Source organism: Falco punctatus, assembly GCF_963210335.1.
Source record: "Falco punctatus genome assembly, chromosome: 8".
Classification (NCBI taxonomy): Eukaryota; Metazoa; Chordata; class Aves; order Falconiformes; family Falconidae; genus Falco; species Falco punctatus.
In genome coordinates this window covers 61,187,292-61,205,022 of record NC_137588.1, presented here as the reverse complement: position 1 = coordinate 61,205,022, position 17,731 = coordinate 61,187,292, and the positions used below count along the sequence as shown (strand labels likewise).

At 40.5% G+C, this 17,731-nt stretch overlaps 1 protein-coding gene across 2 annotated transcripts in view; it reads left to right on the top strand.

The window, feature by feature from the left end:
• The first annotated feature begins 400 nt into the window (after nucleotides 1–400).
• Nucleotides 401–17,731, top strand: part of SMAD5 (SMAD family member 5) — a 30,581-nt gene continuing 13,250 nt past the window's right edge. Inside the window, exon 1 of one of the 2 annotated variants that reach the window (XM_080398498.1) lies at nucleotides 401–741. The gene's annotated coding sequence lies outside the window, so the exon portion shown is untranslated. Of the gene's footprint in view, nucleotides 742–8,607; nucleotides 8,794–17,731 lie in introns of those variants that run through there. The other variant, XM_080398497.1, reaches the window with a different exon arrangement.

Here is a 17,731-nt window from a genome sequence, read left to right as displayed (position 1 = left end):
AAACTGGCCCATTTGGACGTGTATGTGTGCATAGGCAGGAGGTGTATGTGTGCATAGGCATATGGCGTGAATGCCTTAAGTGTGTATATATATATATATTTATGTATATGTATATATTAAATGTATACATAAATGTATATATAAAATGTATAAATATATATTTATCTGTGTGTATATATCTACGTATATGTATTATACATGTATATACACATTTATAGCCATTAAATACATTCAGATGGCGAGTATTCTTTTTGTGCAGAGACTTAATGCAAAGAGTCAATACACCATGATTGCAGTTGTTCCCATTTTGCAAACTAGATACATTATTCACCGAAAGGGATCAGCCTGCTCTGGCAAAGCCAGGATTTACCCTGGCAAAGCACTTTTGATCTACAGATTGTACGAAAGACACAGCACAAAAGATGGCTGCGTTGCATCGGACCGAAGAGCATTATTACAGGATGAAGGAAGGAGGCAAAAATAGACTCGACACACAAGTTTTGCTGAAAGTTTCTAAAGTGGGAATTTGAATTGTCTGCAGCCAGCTCTGGGTGTGCGGCGGGGTGTGTTACCCGATCCGCTCCCCGCTCCCCGCTCCCCGGCAGGCTGGGGACCCTCCGCAGGGCTCCTCCCCAGCCGCCCTGCCGCCAGCATGAGCCAGAGAGGAATAGAAATCACTTGGAAGGGAGCTAGTGAAAAAATAAAGGGTCAGAAAATGGAGCTGCAGTAATTTGCTGGAAGGTAAAGCTGTGTTCTTTTGTTATTGCTTTTTTCTTTTTTTTTTCTTTTTTTTTTTTTTTAACGAGAGCCTGCCTGCCACTTAATTTCTTAAGCTTTGAAGTAAGTTTTGCAGCCGGGGGAAGGAGATTCACGGAGATGGCGTCACTTTATAAAAGTTTCCAGATTTTACTGAGCTTCTTGTTTGTTTTCTTTTTTTTTAAGGTGGGGGGGGGGGGGGGGGGGAGGTGTACTATTTGTAATGCAAGTGGGCAATGTGGCCGAGATCTAAATATACGCCTGTGAAAACAGAACCCCTGAGATAGCGACACCGACAGCAGAGGCTATTGTTAACTTTTGGGATTCCAATTAAATCCTGCAATGTTAAATATTTATTTAATTACTGGATAAAAAGCAGGCATTCCCTCTGACTGCCCTAATGGAGTCGGAATAATGCAGTAAGGGAAACCTTTTTCTCCTCCCCCCCCCCCCCCCCCCCCCCCAATCTAAATAGCTATAGGCAAGCACAGGCTAGAATCTGAACATTAAAGGACAAAAAAGTTTCAGCTTTGTTTTAGGAGTTATATTTCAGTCTGGTAAGGAAACTATACTGCATGTATTTTTCCATATCTTCAGCTCAATCCAAACATAACATTCCAAAGGATAAAATCTGTTACAAAATAAAACCGACTTCGTGACAGCTGAACTTCTACACAGAGTCTAAAAATTATCTAAAAGCGCCTCGAGAATCCTAAATGTCATTCCCAAGATGTGGTGAATTGTAATTAGGTTGTGAACTATTTTAGTGACAGTGCCTTACATGGGGCCTGTCTAAGCAGCTGGAGCATTTATGAACTTCTTTCTTTCCTTTACTCTGTGACATGTGAAGGTGTTTAGACAGTAACAATAACCCTTATTTATTTCAGATTTGCAAAAAATGTAATCAAAATTGAAAATGTGTTGTTTGCCTTTTTATTTTCCTTCCTGTATTTCCCTTTAAAACTTAGTTCACAGGGCAGTGCTTAAAGAATGGAAGAAAGCTCATCAACAATAAAATAGTGAATGAAAAATAATTTTCATTATTATTATTATTATGAGAAAAAAACCCTATTTTGTGATTTTCTGATCTTACTGGCTTCTCCAGAAAAGTTTTTATTTTTGTTTTAGAAAATGATACAGTTTCCCTGTTCTCCTAACAAAAAGCGAAGAAAGGAAAATAAAATTTCTGTGGAAATTTTTCAAAGAGAAGCAAATAGCTTGCAACATGCTGTCCAAAAGCTGCACTACACTATGCCCAAAAGCACTTCAATTTTATAACAGACATTATTATGCTTGTATATGCAGATCTTGATACTGTAGAGGAAATTGTAAAGCCCAACTATTTGGTCAGGAGGGTAGAAAAAAAAGTTGTGTCCCTAAGTGTGCCACGAGATTTAAATACATGTTGTAAAGGCTCGGCATCCTGTAACTTGGGGACTTTGGCAGAGAGGCACCCAGAAGGAGAAAGTCAGGTCCTGTCGGTTCCTACATGAGAAAGCTTGAGCACTCTGCATTGCCATCGCTAATTGTTTCATGTTGTGAAATCCCAAGGTGATAAAATTGCTGTTAGAAAGTTTGCTTGTGAGTAATTACATGCAGGTCTAGCTATTAAAACCTGATTTGTTACTCATAGGCTACACTCATCTGTTGCGTCTTCTCTCGAGATACAGATAAACTCCGTGTCCTCGTCACTGGTCTAAGCCAAAGGTACCCGCATAATGAACCGAGAGGGATTTTAGCTATAGGTATTGTTCAGACATACATAGTGGGATCAACTACCTTTATCATAATAGGTACAATTATTGTAATAGATCGCTTCTGTTTCAAACTGTTCCTTTTTCCTTTCCTTGTATATATTTCTAGAGGAAATGCTGGAGGATATGTACCTTTCTTCATTTAGAGTTTTAAATACTGATTTTACTCCTAAGCAAAAGTTTCCCTTTGCTTTTTTTTTTTTTTTTTTTTTTTTAATTTGTTTCAGAGTGTTTCTGTTTATTATATTCAAGCTTCTCCATAGAGTGGGTGTAACCAGGAGAAGAATTTGGCTTGTGATGTGAGCTAAATTTTCAGTTCTTCCACTATTTAGAGCTCCGTTGAGCTAAAAATAGTTTTCCTGTGGTTTTGGCCATGAAGCCACAAATACAAGTTTTCAGTGCACAGTTATTGTGGATGTTGATCCCAACTATTGCTACGAGAAATGGAATTCAGCTCATGGCTGTGTCAGCAGATGATTATGTTGAGTGTGAGGCTGCACGTTAGATCTCCTTGCTGTCCCACAGCAAGAATGCGTCCCACCCAAACACCAGTCGCTTCCAAAAGAGGGACCATGCTCAGAAGGCAGTGCCTGGGCTGGGGAGCGAAGAGCCCGAGGAGGACCACTGGGTCTATGCAAGTGATACCATAGAAGAATACAGCCACAAGGCTCCGTGTTTGGCTAATGGTGTGGGATGTAAAACAAGTGGTAGGGAATGGAGTAAATCTCTAAGAAAATAAGACAATTTTGTTCATGGCTAGTTTTGAGCAGAGTTTTCATGAAAGAAAAAAAGCTCATAGTGATCACGTGGTTACAGTACGTGGAAGGAAGTTAACTGTGATTCATTCTCTTTCCGTACTACCTTTTCTATCCCACTTCTGTGGTCCAACTTTTCTGTTGTCCACCGGTATTTGGTCTGATTGTGGCAGAAAGCTTTTAGGAGGCAGGGTCTGTCTGTCTTCTGAGCTTAGTAGTGGGTGTCAGGCTCCAGAAAGCGTTCTTACAATATGAGGTCATGTTCTGGAAATAGTTGAAAATCACTGATTTAGAAGAATGAGAGTACTACATGTTTCTGTACTGCTGATGCAATGGTGAGGGCAAGTTGGGTGATAGTCTAGAAAAGTAGCAACACTGGCAGAATACTCAAAGGAATTGTGCCATTTAAAATTCTTTATAATTTCTTCCGTAAGAGTAGTATATTACTTTGTGTTAATCAGCTGGGACATTTTTTCCATTCCTCTGGGAAAGTTTCCACCCCCTGCTCCACGAAGCAGACTCGGTTCAGCAGTACTCTGCCCTGACCAGATTCTATCCGCAGGTGTCAATGGAAGAGGGTTCACGCTCTGATGTGTACTCTGCGATAGTTCTCAAGCAAAGGTTTCTCTTACTTATTACTTCTTACATGTCTTACTTTTCCTGCAGTGCTCTTTTTCCCTTTCCTTTTTTGTATGTATTTATTTCTTCTTGGAATTTTTTTGTGTTCAGTTTTGCACCCTTAGTTGACTCTCAGATCTGTCAAACTGGATACGCTATCCCCAAGACAGTGACATTTTTATCCTGTAGAGTGTGAAAAGACACGGTAGAGTTGAACTTACAAAACCTTTACATAATGTCTTTGTTTTTAACATCTCTGTAGATGTACCAGTATTCAGTTACGTGTCTCATCTCATTTGTTCTTCCAGTCTAGGAAAACAAGTTTGCAGCTTTAAACTTGCTGGGAAGTATAACTTTGGCTTGCCTTTCCCTCCCCTGGTCTACAATTTCATGTTAATGTCTTCTACCCATAGCTTCAGGAAACAAGGCTAATTCTTCTCTCCCTTTCTCTGTACTGCTGTGTGAGTTGAGTCATGTATGGTACCCAAAAGTGTGGCTCTAACAATAACAGGGTACATAATTTATTATTCGAGAATTCAAAGGCTGTGAGCCAGTGAGTGTAACTTCACCAGAGCTCACACCACCAAGGGCCTTGTAGTTGAACACTTTTAATATATTTCCTCCAGACACTAAACTTTTTTCTTTTTTTTTTCTTACATATGTGATGCAATGTATACCACGTTTGTATTGCCTTCTTGTTGTCAGGCAGCCGCTTACCATCTATCACGCTTGCTCTCACTCAGTGTGCTGTACATTGCGGGGTTATTTAAAAGGACCACATGGTCAGAGCGAATGCCACCTCCCTTTCCACTTGCTGAACTCTGCTCAAACACAACGCTGTTTTTCTGCCTCAAAAATATATGTAAAGGTATGTATAGTATGTTAGCCCCTCCTTAGCCTTTCCCACCCTGAAACTTTTTGAACAGGGATGGCATGTTCCTCTCTTCACTGCCAAAAAAAAATAAAATTCCTTTCTCAGCATTTCCCCCTTCCCCCATTTCTTCTCAGCTGACAGCTGTGAGAGTGGAACTTTATTGAGCTATCCTATCCATTTCCCCCAATTCTGTTTTTATGCTAGGTTTGGTTTAAATATCCAAGCCATCTTTCACACTACAGGAATTTTTTTAACATTGTTATAAAGTGTCTTTGCAAATATTTAAATGTGTAGAGACATGGTAACTGTGTGTGTGTGTTTAATTAATGAATTATATTTTTTTTTACATAACATTCCCCCCCTCCCCCCTGCAATTTAGAAAGTTGATAGGAAATTAAGTTGAACAATGCAGTCATTTTAGAAGTCACAGGGAGGCCGGAGTTTCGTAATAATGCAACTTTTTTCAAGACTATTTCTTTATAATTCAAACGATCTATTTTATTTTCAAACTATTCATTTCTAACCAAACAAAAATCTCATTAAGATATATAGGGATCATATTCAAAATCTGGAGAGAAAATTCAAAATGATGTAATTTAAGATACTTGCTGGACTTCATGGTTGCTTCTCAACCATGCAAGGCCTGACGCAAACTGGTGGTAGTTCTTCTGTTGATTGTTTTGTACTTTGACCAGACTGTAAGGTTATAGCTAGCTCCACCATAAACATCTACAGCAATGCAGGTTTATGAGAAGACAGTTTTCTGTCTTCATTGCCATCAGACTGCGTGCAAAGGAAAGTGAGGCAGGTACTTATACTTTAGTTGACTTTAAAAGGCAGGACCAAAAGTATAAACATGTGCAGTTGTCTCTGCAGAATCTGAACACACAATAATAATTAAAACATGCAGGTAAGTAGAAGGTTAGCTAATAATTTTTTCCTGGGTTATCAAACCTGCATGTCTCTGTGTTGGAAAACCTAGGTTTGCTGACGCTAAAAGAGGATTGATGGTTCCATGAGTTGTGAAATTAATGAATTCATGAAACCACATGATTTCTGGCAGCTGTGTTCAGGACACCTTGTGAGTCTCCTTGTTGCGAGCCTTTTACTGAACTTGCCAAGTTATTAGAGTGGACCCACTGCAGCATGGCAGTAGAGATATAAGTGATGGAAACCGTATATGAAGTAGACAGTGGTGAAAGCGGTGGTCATTTTATTGTGACCTTAAGGGTATACAGAATTCAATCATTAGATAGCCAATGTAATTTACTTTGTCCTTTACTCTGTCTCATTGTCTAGGAATAGATAACCTGACTTTAGACATTTGGGTTTTACCCATTCAACATTAGACTGCGATAAAACGGCAAAAAAACCCAAGAGACGAAAACTATTTTTCAGCCCATAGATCACATTTGTTATTATCATACTCCAAAACAGTCTGTATATTGTGCTTAAGAATCACTTTCTGCTTTCTGAGGAGTGGTGTGCTGCAAGCAGGTATGTCTAACTTGCGTGTAGATTTGAGAACGTTTTGGAAAACTTGCAGTTTTCCCTGTCCTCTCCCATACACTTGCACGCACACCTTCAGCTTTCCTCATCACTGGAACTCTTAAAACCTCTGCAGGAAGAAGCACATCAGAGCACTGTGCTGTAGCTTCATCTGACAGTATACAACTGTTTTGTAACTTCTTGGTAAGAGAACATTTTGTTTCATAGAAACATGATGGCTGGCACATGAACAACACCTAAAATGCCTGCTGCCAATTTGTTGTTTGTTACTTGGTTTATTAATTAAGTTACACAAAAGATTTGGAAAAAGACCAACATTTTTTTTTTGTCCTATATTTTGGACGGCCTGGCCAAAGCAGAACAATTGCTGGTGCAGAGATACATAGGAGTCCCTAAAGGTTAGCTCTGTTCTGTGGCTGAACTACATGAAAGCCTTGCTCCTCCACTGCTGTCATGAACTTTAGTAGAGATAGCCTGCTGAGCTATTAGTTGATCTCTGCATAGATCAGAGTACACTGGGGCTAAAAACTTCTGTTTACATCAAAACCAATCAAGTGCCATGTAGATTTGAATCAGAAGAAAACTTCTTCAAAGCTCACATATATTTGAAATTGAAACTTCAGTTTGGGTCACTGGATATTTTTCTCCGTTTCTACAAACTTTACATGGCTTTTTCTTCTCTCTCTCTCTTTGTTTTTAGTAGATGTGTTACTCTTAATTTACACAAATAAAACATAGGGTTTCATGTAGTTTCTTTTTAGCTTTATTATATATGTATTTGTATATATGCATATATATGTATATGTAAAATAACTTCATTACTTTTGCTTGTTTCTAATATTTTCTTCCAAAAGAAGTTTGTTTGATAGCAAGATTCAGTTGGCAGGCCAGATGCAACTGGTGTGCCAGATTTTTAACTGCTGCAAGATGGCGTAGTCAAACGTTCTACAACAGCAATACAAGTTTACGTAAAAATGAAGTTTTTGCCCTGTATATCTGTTCCTACAGATTTTTTTGCCAGAGGAAGGAACTCTTCTGTAGGAATTTCCGTAGTGGATCAGACTAGGATTTCGTTTAGTTCAGTAGCGTGTCTGAATCAGGCTCCGATCAACCTCCTCTGAGGAAGGCAGCCTCTGCGTTATGAAATAAACTTCCTGTAGGTAAAGTTTCCTCTTAAAATCACTTTGTGGGCTGAAGTGTGAAATACTTTCCCCTAATTGTGGATGTTCCTGTTGTCCATATAAAGCTGAATTTCTCAATGCCCTCAGAGTTCAGGCCTCAACAGTACTTTGTAGAGAGCAGTTTCACCTGCTCGTGACCAGAGTGAAGAGCAGAGCTGAAGATGGTTTAGCCTTCCACACTTTGCCAGTCCTTCCCTATGATGAAAGGCCTTTGAACAGACAACTGATTTTTATCATTAATTTCATGGAAGTAAGCACATTCTTCAGATCTAGCGGAAATTTAGGTGGAGTTCCAAAGGTCAGTTGCATATTCAGGAAAATTTTAAAAATGAAAACGTTCTGCCATCAAGTCACGGTGTGGACCCAATTCTTTAGTTCAGCCTCATACCAATTTACTTAGTGAAAAATGACAAGAAACAAACAGTTATATCAGCAGTATGCTTAATCAAGGTCAGGCGTTGCTGTGGCATGTTGGAGGTGGTTTTAGCCTGGTACCTCCGAAACATTCTTTTGTACTGTTTAAAAAATACTTTTGAGAAAATGGTGGTCGCTTCCACTTCACGCGATGAGGACAGTTGTGAGAGAATTATGAGTTTGTCCAGGACTGACATCGTATACAGTATGTAAATCCTCATCCCTACAGTCTTTTCTAGAGTAATTTCTAATACTGCTAACACATTTTCTTGGAGCTTTGCTGTGTGGTTTTAGTTACTACAGGATGCAGCCATCTGAAGGGCCTCAGCTACACCATGGCGGGTAAGACCCTACCGGCACCGCAAAACAGCTGCTGGTGGGCCGGTGCCAGCTGCCGGGCACACGGCTCCGAGCGGCGGGAGTACTGGATTCCCCTGCAACGGCAAGGCCTCGGCCCATGGGCGGCCATGAGGCACGTCTCCCTCTTGAGGGGTCTCGCTGTGGGCCCACACCGGGCTTGAGGAAACTGCTTTGCTCCACCATCTCGGGGAAAATTCCTTTTTCGACAACAAGCTCCGAACATGTCAGGGTTGTTTAATTTATTTCACTTTTTGTTGCGGTGCAGGTTTGACCCCCGGCGGGCCCTTCCGCCACATCCCCGCCGCACGGCCCGGCCCTTCCCGCCACGGTCGCTTCCCCCGGGCGGCAGCGCGCATGCGCGGCGCGCAGGAGCCCTCCCGCGCGCTCCCCCCGCCCCTCGCGCACATCCGGGTCCCGGCGCTGGCCCCGCCGGCGCCGCCGCGCCGCTGTCCCCTCCGCGGGCTCCCAATAAAGTTTTGTTGCGAGCGGGCGGCCGCGGCCCAGCCGGCGCCTGAAGCCTAACGGAGAGCGCCGTGCCGCCGCGGCGGGGAGGCCGCCTCGCTCCGTGCCGGGTGGGTCGGGGCGGCGCGGGGGCGGGGAGCGACCGGGGGGCGGCGGGCCGCGGGGAGCGGCACCTCTTCAGCCGCTTCTCCTCAGCGGTGCGGGAGCGCTGCGGTTCGCCTTCCCGATGGGGGGGTGGCGGGGGAACGGGCCCTTTCGGAAGCCGAGAGAGAGTTCAGCCGCCCCCCCCCCCCCCCCCCCCCCCCCGGCGCGCGGGCCTGGCGGTGACAGGGTTTGGGTGGTCCCGGGCCGGGCGGGAGGCGGCGGGGGGTGGGAAGGGGGCCGGGGGGGAGGAAGGAGCAGCCCCGGGAGGGCGAGAGGTGCGCAGGGTCGCGCTGCTGGGCTGTTAAAACACGCTCCGTGCTGATAAAAATAAGTCTGTGCACGTAACTGTAGGAACAAACTGTTGCAATGCTAATAAGAGGCTCGGCGGTTTTTCTTTCTTTCTTCTTCTGTGTTTTGTTTTTGTTTTTGCCTTTTTTTTTTTTTTTTAAAGACAAGGAGCTCGCCCTTGGCCGGAGCCAGGCCTGGCCGGCGGAGGGGCTGAGTAACAAGCGCACATGTGTGAGGGCCGGTGGCGGCGGCGCGTCCCCGCGGAGGCGATGGCAGGGCTCGCACCCCTCACCTGGGCCTTCCTCCCCTGCATCCCGCACTGACAGCTGCCTGCCAACACAGGGGCCGCTGGAGTGATTTAGAATGGCAGGTTTTGTTTTCTGCGGGTTGTAAACTTTAATAGAGGAAATGTGGTCTTGCGGTTAAAGGCACAAGACTGGAAATCAAGTGATCTGTGCCTCTGTTCCAATTGTGGCATTTCTGACGTGACTTTAAGCTAATGAAACGAAGGTATTTCACAGTAAAATGAGGGAGAGAAGATCCGCTTCAGCGGTAGTTGCTGAATATATTGTTGAATAGGTTCAGCAAGAGTTGTTGACTCTTTTGGTGGAATCTGTAGGGATTTAAGAGATTTTACTCAGTGAATGACTGGGGCTCTTTGCTTTAACAACACCTCCGAGGAATAACTGTCAACATTTGCATCAGCCTGTAAGTTTTGTCTTGTCATGGGAAATTAGATTGTCAGTATGTGATAGTTTTAGGTGAAATCTCTTCCTGGTTTTCATTCCTTTGTAAATTTCAGGTAATTTACCTTCCATGAGTGGCTTTGAAATACTGAAAACTGAAATGGGCATTGTTCATTGCATATCTCACTTGTGGAAGCTCTACACAGAATATCCTTTTGATATTCTGAGGCATCACAGACTGTGATTGAAGAGAAGGGGAAGGAAAAATAAAGGTGCAAACACACTATTGCAGTCATGTGCCCATGCTCATCAAAAGCTGTAATACTTTATGAAGCTGGCAGCAGGAGTTGGTAGTGGAAGTTAATAGAAGCAGCAAATAACTTAATTGAAGATGTTTCATAATTTGTGTGTTGTAACTTTTGAGTGCCCTGTCAGTGTAGGGTGCTGTTGGATTTAATGTCTTAATCCCTACCATTTGATAGTGATTTACCTCTGATATTAAAATTTTGTTAACTTGGCCTCCAAATTGCTGCTAAGTGTTTGGCACTTAGGTTTGCCAAACAAAACCTCAACAGGCCATGTGCATCACGGTGCCTGCCTTTGTCAAAACTTTCTTTTCCTTTCAAATGTGGCAAAAATAGATTTGAGGGAGGAATTTTATTTTCTTCTAAAGGAAACTTTTCTAGTGGAAGCCCAAGATGGGTTGTTGAGATGGGGATGAGAAGTGGGAAAGGAAAGAGAGAGGCTTCTCTTAATGACAAAAGATCACAGCAAAAGGGCGTGCTGGTATGATGCTGTATACAGCTGTGGTGGGTGTTTTTTGTTTGAGGTTTGGAGTTTTAACCTCTGATGGGAGCTGAAGGAGCTATAACGGTGGATCCCGTACTACTTGGTTCTTGTTACAAACTCAGGTTTCTGATCTTGCACCTTGAGTGGGTGATCTTGCAGAGTTTTCATGATAATAAATACTGTCTGAGCTGGAAGAAATTCTGTATCTTGAGGTGGAATGCTTGTGCTCTATTAAAGTGACTTTTTTGGGGTTTATTCAAATGTCTTTGCAAACTGTGATCTTTAATATTCCAGAGGACACTTTCAATTTCAGAAAAATGTCCTCTATATTTTCTGTATAGTTCTGTAAGGAAAACTCTAAGAAGTTGCTCTTGGCTGAATTACATACCTGCAGAAATACTGCTATGGCAATTCTCTGCAAGTCCCTATATCTTCCTTCCCTGACAGTTAAGTGGTGGGTTGTTTTTTTTTTCCATTAAAATGCACTTTTCTTCTAATGTCTGTGATAAATTTGCTGAAATTAAATGTAATGTGTTAGTGTTTCTTCTTTAAAGACCTTTAAATGATTTTTTAATAGCAACAGGTAAGGAGCTTGTGCTAAGAATTAAAAGATTTATTCTTGTGTGAGCTGAGAACAATTTGGATACTTTTTATGGCTAACATTGATAAACAGCTCATTAAAAGCAAGTCAAACAGTAATATAAGACTTTTGCAGTTATCATTAGTCGCAGTGCAAGTTCCTGCACTGTTTTCTGGAAGCCTTTTTAGCTGTGTTCCTGTGACCACGTAGAACAGTTTGGCTGGCACTTCAGTGTGCTGACCAGTGTGCGTTGGCAAGGTGCAGAATGCCGCCTGCCAAGTTTGTATCCCTACTGACCTACCACCAAGGTTGAGTCTGCCAGGACTGTCATCCTTGACAGAGGATCTTTGTCAGAATCGCTGCTACTGATACACCAACTATGAAGTAGTGTCTCTGAATTCTGGGTCAGTGGATGTCACAAACTGACAAATTTAGAATACTTTGCCATTCATTCATTCTGTGCGAGGGGAAAAAAAGCTTGCTGAATTACTATTGTCAGTGTTCCCTCCAAATCCCGTAGCTTTTGTAAACTTGTCACAGTCTTGATGCAATTCAGTTGGAGTGGAAGTGTGTATGTATACATCTTTATTATTCTTTCCCTCTTTTAAAGCTTTATGAAAGTGTAAAGTCCTTTCAGGTTATGCTCTTTGTTCCCAGTTCACATTTTTCGTGGCAGTGTTTGGGATCTTATTCTTTGAAGTCTTGTATTTAAGCGTCTAAATTTTTTGAAGGCTTTTTCCAGGTTGTTAATTTTTGAACATTCTTTAGGGTTTGTGAAAAGTGTAAGGTCATAGAACGATTTGGGATGGAAGGGACTCAAAGATCATCTGGTTCCAACCCCCTGCCACGGGCAGGGGCACTGGCCACTCGACCAGGTTGCCCCCAGCCCCGTCCAGCCTGGCCTTGGACACTGCCAGGGATGGGGCACCCACAGCTGCTCTGGGCAGCCCGTGCCAGCGCCTCGCCACCCTCACAGGGAAGAATTTCTTCCTAATATCTAATCTAAATCTCCCCTCTTTTAGTTTAAAAACATTCCCCTTTGTCCTGTTGCTACAGGCCCTACTAAAAGTCTGTCCCCATCTTTCTTATAAGCCCCCTGTAAGTATTTGAAAGGCCACTATAAGGTTTCCCTTATATAAACACATTCTTTGTTTTCACGTTTTTTTTCTCTAGGTATACTGAGGTCATCCCTACTCACCCAATTGCTTGTCTGTGTCCACCAACTTACCAATGGAGGCATAGGCTTTTGTTTTCATGTTCAGTGAAATTTAGTGATGCTCTTATATGCAATTTTAATTAAGAAATGGATGCTAACTTGTAGTTATCTGCTGTGCTTAGAATAGATCTTAAATAACCGTGAAAACATGAGGCAGTTTCAGGACTGACTTTCAGATGTGCTGACTGCTGTTGATGGTGGCATTTTTCAGCATAATGCTTCTGTTGGAAAGTGCCAATTAGCTGCAATAGAAGTGTGAGAAAATGCATGGTTCTGACAAAACACTTAAGGGAGAGAGATTTTGGTTCTAAGACAGAATTTGTAGGTTTTGGGAATTTCTACAAAAGCTAATTGCTCCGTAATTAGAGTAGTTCTGGAGGCCAGGGCCGTGTGAGCACTGGATTTTTGTGTTCTAAGTGGATGTCATAAGAAATAGTTACTAACTTTTTTTAAGCTTGGGAAGTTTTTGTTTCTTCTCCCTCTCCCCTCCCCAGCATCACAGTTAAACTCAAGTTTTGCCATGATGCAGAACGAGTTCAAAACTTTATATTCTTTGGTTACAGTTTTACTGAGGTTTTCTTGGCATCAGTTGGAAGTGAGGGTGCTTTTGAAATGCAGTGGAGCTCTGTTAGTGAACCCTTCCTGACTGGACCTCTTTTGTGATACAAATCATTATCACTTGTATTATTTTTTTAACAGTAATTTTTGAAAAGACTTTAAGAAAAAACAGAAGCATCATTTTTGCTATGTGGCTTTTATGATTCCACTTCCTCGTACATTCAGAGTTTTGTTACGTTGCTTTTAAGAGAGTGCTAGTTAAATACTTCTCAGCTGACAGAGCTAAATGCTTCGGGTTTGGTTTGGGTTTTGGTTTTTTGCTTGTTGGTTTTTTTTTTTTTGGTTGTTTTTTTTTTTTTTTAAGCTGTGTTAGATGATGTACAGATGTGGAAATGAAAAGAACAAGTATTGTGTGAGAAAGCCATGTCTGAAGTTGTCAATATACTTCATTTGTTTGGAGGGCAGTCACAGTTAGTAAAATTTTTGAAGATGCCGGACAATTCTTTTCTGTTCTTGTTTACATGTATTATTAGAATATATTGTCTTACAAGGCATGTTTGAAGCAAGGAAATCTAGTGTTAGTATGAAAGCATTTATTACAGGTTTTGGTCAACTGGGTGTGCATTTGGATGTGCAAGCCCAGTTATGATGAAAATACCACCAGTCCTTTTTGATACTGTTTATAAGATCTCCTTTGGTGTTTTACCTACCCTTAAGGGTAGGAGGGGAAAAAAGTGGGTTATACCACTGATGATATTTTTCATGGCGAAAATGTTGCACAGGATAATTGAAGAAAAATGTTTTCCATTGAGAGGCTATGCCAATGGTGTTCAAGTGTATTACCCAGGTTTTTTAACCACTGTATGACCTTAGGATTTATTTTATCCTTGATGTGTATGGAAAAACTGTGAGGTTGACGTTTCTTCTGTATTTGTCCTCAAGAAAAGGCTCGAAGGCATGCGGTTGCATGGGACTGTGAGCTAGGCTACAATGTAAGGTGTCGACTTGGGAAAACGTTAAGAAAACCCAAGCACAATCCTGTGCAGTTCCTGTCAGGAAATTTATAAGGAAAGAAGGACCTTGATAAAACCAGATGACTTTGATGTGTGATGTTGTAGTTTTAGATAGTCTTAAAGAAAATATTGGTGACTAAATGTAGCATAATATGCTGTAATATACTGTAATCGAGTTCCTGAGCTTTCTGTCTGAATATGTAATATGCTAATGTATATATGGAGCCAAAATACGGCAGCATTTCTAAGTTTGAAAGGGCAGTGAAGTTAAGCACAAGAGCTGACTGCAGAACAGCTTTAACTGCAAATCTGCAGCAGCCCTAATGAATTACCAATTGCGTAGCTAGTTGCAAGTGGTAGTTTTATATGATGAAATTGAGTCTCAAAGCAGCTTCTAATCATGAGCAGCGAAGTTCCTTATTTCAGATTGGATATGATGCTACAGGAAGCTTTCTTAATTTGCAAACAAGTAAATTAAGGAGGGAAAGAATTGTGCTTGTACATTTGCAATACAAGCTTAGTATTGGCAGTAGGAAGGGATGAGGACTGTAGACCCATTTTACTCTTTTGCTTGTGAAAACCATTGTTCATTGCCATGCTGCTTGGGGTGATAGGTTGATTGGTTAATGCTGCTTTAGATTCAGTTTTTGCAGGTGGGAAATTAGTTGGGAGTGGCAGAACATGTTACATAAAAAGTGCATCTCACTAGAGTAAATACACCATATACAGTTTTATATTGATCACAGTTCTGCTGTGATCTTTCTCAGGCCCTTTTAGCCAGAAGATTCCTTGATAGTGAATCAAAGTAATCTGCTAAATTTGCCAGTTTAATATAGTAGGCTAGGAAAATCTCAGAAGAGGAATCAAAAAGTAGTTGAGTTGCTCAGTATTTGTGATGGTAGATGAAAGGTAGTCTGTTTCTTCCATCTTCACAAATGAGATGTAATTTGTATGTTCTGCTGTTAGCCAACTTTGTTACTATGTAGCTGGCTTGATGAGGTAATAAGAAAGGGTTCAAACAATGGACCTGTTCACACAACTAGTTTCCTTCCATTTGCTGTAGTCATTAACAAGAACTTTAAATGTATAAATAACGCTTGCCCCAAAGTCTAGTTTTGATGCAGCGATTACTTCCTTGTATACTCAGCCATTAAAAGCCCCCTCATGCTACCCCATGCAATGCATTACACTCACTCTTTAAAGAATGTTTGTAACTGGGGTTTTTTTTAAAAGTAATAACATGCTTTTCAGCCCATGTTTTCTTGCAGCTCAGCTGAAAAGTTATTTAATAAAAGAAGGTAAGGCCTAATAGACCCTCTGCCTCTTAAGGAAATTTAAGAAAGCTTTTTTCCCCATGAAAGTTGTTACCAGCTGCCTCTAGAAGTGCAACAATAAAAGTAATTTGTGCAACACTATGAATGAAAATGTAACTCCTTACAGCGTTTGTTTCTCTGCTCAAATCTTATAGCGATGCACTGTTGTACTGCAGTCACAGCTCATAACATGCACTTTTAAAACCCTGGAAGAAATTGATTGTAAATACAGATGATCTGGTGAAGGTGTTCCTAGCAGAGGTTATGATTACTTAGAAACCTTTCAAAAATTAGATGCTGAAATTACATTAAATGGAAGTAAATGTTGTAAATGTGGTTTATGCCGCTCATTCAGATATTTTAAAACTCTACAAGAGTGGCGGTTTCTACATGAAAATGTTTGGTTTCTACATAAATACCTGAACCTACTGCTTTGTAACCTTAACTAGCTCCAAAGAGGCAAATGCTTTTAGTCTACAAATAATTCATGAATCTTTTTCATTCTACCTTGTTTTCTTAAAAAAAAAAAAAAAAAAAAAAAAAAAAAAAAGCAAAACCTGTAAGCCTGCAGTATTTTTGCCTTCCTAACTGAACTTCTGAAAGGCCTATAATGAAATAAATTTAATGTCACTTGTACTTCTCAAAGTCTATTAGTAGTGTGTTGCAAGGTTTCTTTCTTGCCTTTGCTTTTCTTGAACAGGTAGAAAATACACTTCAGCAGAAGAGTCTTGAAAGGCTCATGGGTGGCCAGAATGGATTTACAATAAAAGCTATTAAAGACTTCAACAGTCTCATTTTTCAGTGGTTATAGTACAAGCATGTATGTGGAACTTTTTTTTGAAGAAGCTGAAACAGTATTGATTAAATCTGTTATGATGCCTCTGGAATACTTGTTCTATTGTGTTGTGCTTTTGTTGATAGCTATTCAGACCAATGTAAAGTTTTTAGAGTTAATTTAGATATTTCTAAAATCATAGTTTATAGGGCAGTGTCATTTACCAAAATTCTCTTGACACTTACCCTACAAATACTAGTTACTGCAAAACATCATTTTAATAGAACTGTTCCAATGTTCTTTGCTTTTAGTTAGCTTGTTTATCCCATCCACATGCTTGTGGGTTAATGATGTTGAAATGATACACAACCAGTAAAATTTCATTCCAAGTTGATGCATGTTACTGTTATGTTCATAATACTTAAAAATAAATAAATAAAATTATACATGGTGATAGAATAGAATCATAGATCTGTAAACTTGATTTTTTAATATTTATAGATGGGGCAGCTGTAGTGGAGTAGGTGAGAGTGGCAGCAGTCAAGAGGCATTTCTTAATCTTGTTTGAGCTCAACTTAACTCTAGAAATTTCTAGTTTATTTTCTGCCTTGGTGATGCTTAACGTTCTTTGAAAGCATAGCTAAGAAACAAAAATAGAACTTTGCAAATTGTTGTCTTTCTGGTCTAAGGCTCTAGGTGGGTTCATTTCCTTTTTTAGGAGTGTGAGCAATTGCTGATATCTTACAGCTATTGAGTGTACGCAAGGCTTGGAAGTAAGTTAATTGTGACTATAAAGAGCTTTTACTTTTTAGAACAGTCAGCTTTTATCCTCAGTAAAAGAATAAATTTAGTCTGTGTTCTTGGCCAAGTTTATCTCCCTTTATGTATTTCCTGTTACTTTGAAGGGTGCAAAGTTTCTCGTATATGTGATAGTTCTAGGGAGCTGAATTATACTTAGTACAGAAATGTCCTATTTCTGAAGCAATAAGGTGATACATAATTGTGTTTTTCTTTTTCTTTTCCCCCCCTTTTTTTTTTCAGTACCCTCTTCTATGGACTTACTGAAGCAGTGTAGACCTGTTTTTTTTTTTTTTTTTTTGAGTGCTTAGGAAGAAAGATTTTCAAACAGTTTTTTGCTTTGTTTTGCTTTTCTCAGTTTTTTCCATACTATGGACACAAAGCTGAATAATCAAACAAGTACCAATAGGATTAAGCTACTGTGTGAAATAAATGGATTTATTTTTTTTTTCCTGTAAAGGGTGTTTATAAGTTGGGGTTTTTAAAATTTACATTCTTCATAGTAGCCAACTCTCCTTGGGTTTGTTCCCTGCTTTCCTCACCTTCCACCTCCCTAGCAGAAAATTCTAAGGTGGTTACATGTGGGATATTATAAATGCTTCATCTAGAGATGTTTGCTGTATCTTTGGCTGGTGGTGTTTAATATGTGGCTCTGTTATAGGAAAGTACCTGTCCGTGTGTCTGACTAAGCTTGTAAATGTGCCTAGACACTTTAAAAAGCCTTATCAGATGACTTTTAGTTAATCAAAGATAGGAGGGGGAAAAAAAAAAGATGCCCTTGATTGTTACCTTTAATCTAAGAGAAGCAGCACAGAGGTATTTAAACCTTGCTCCCCATCCCCCCATCCCCTTTCTCTTATGTGCAGATTTGGTGTCTCGGGATACGGT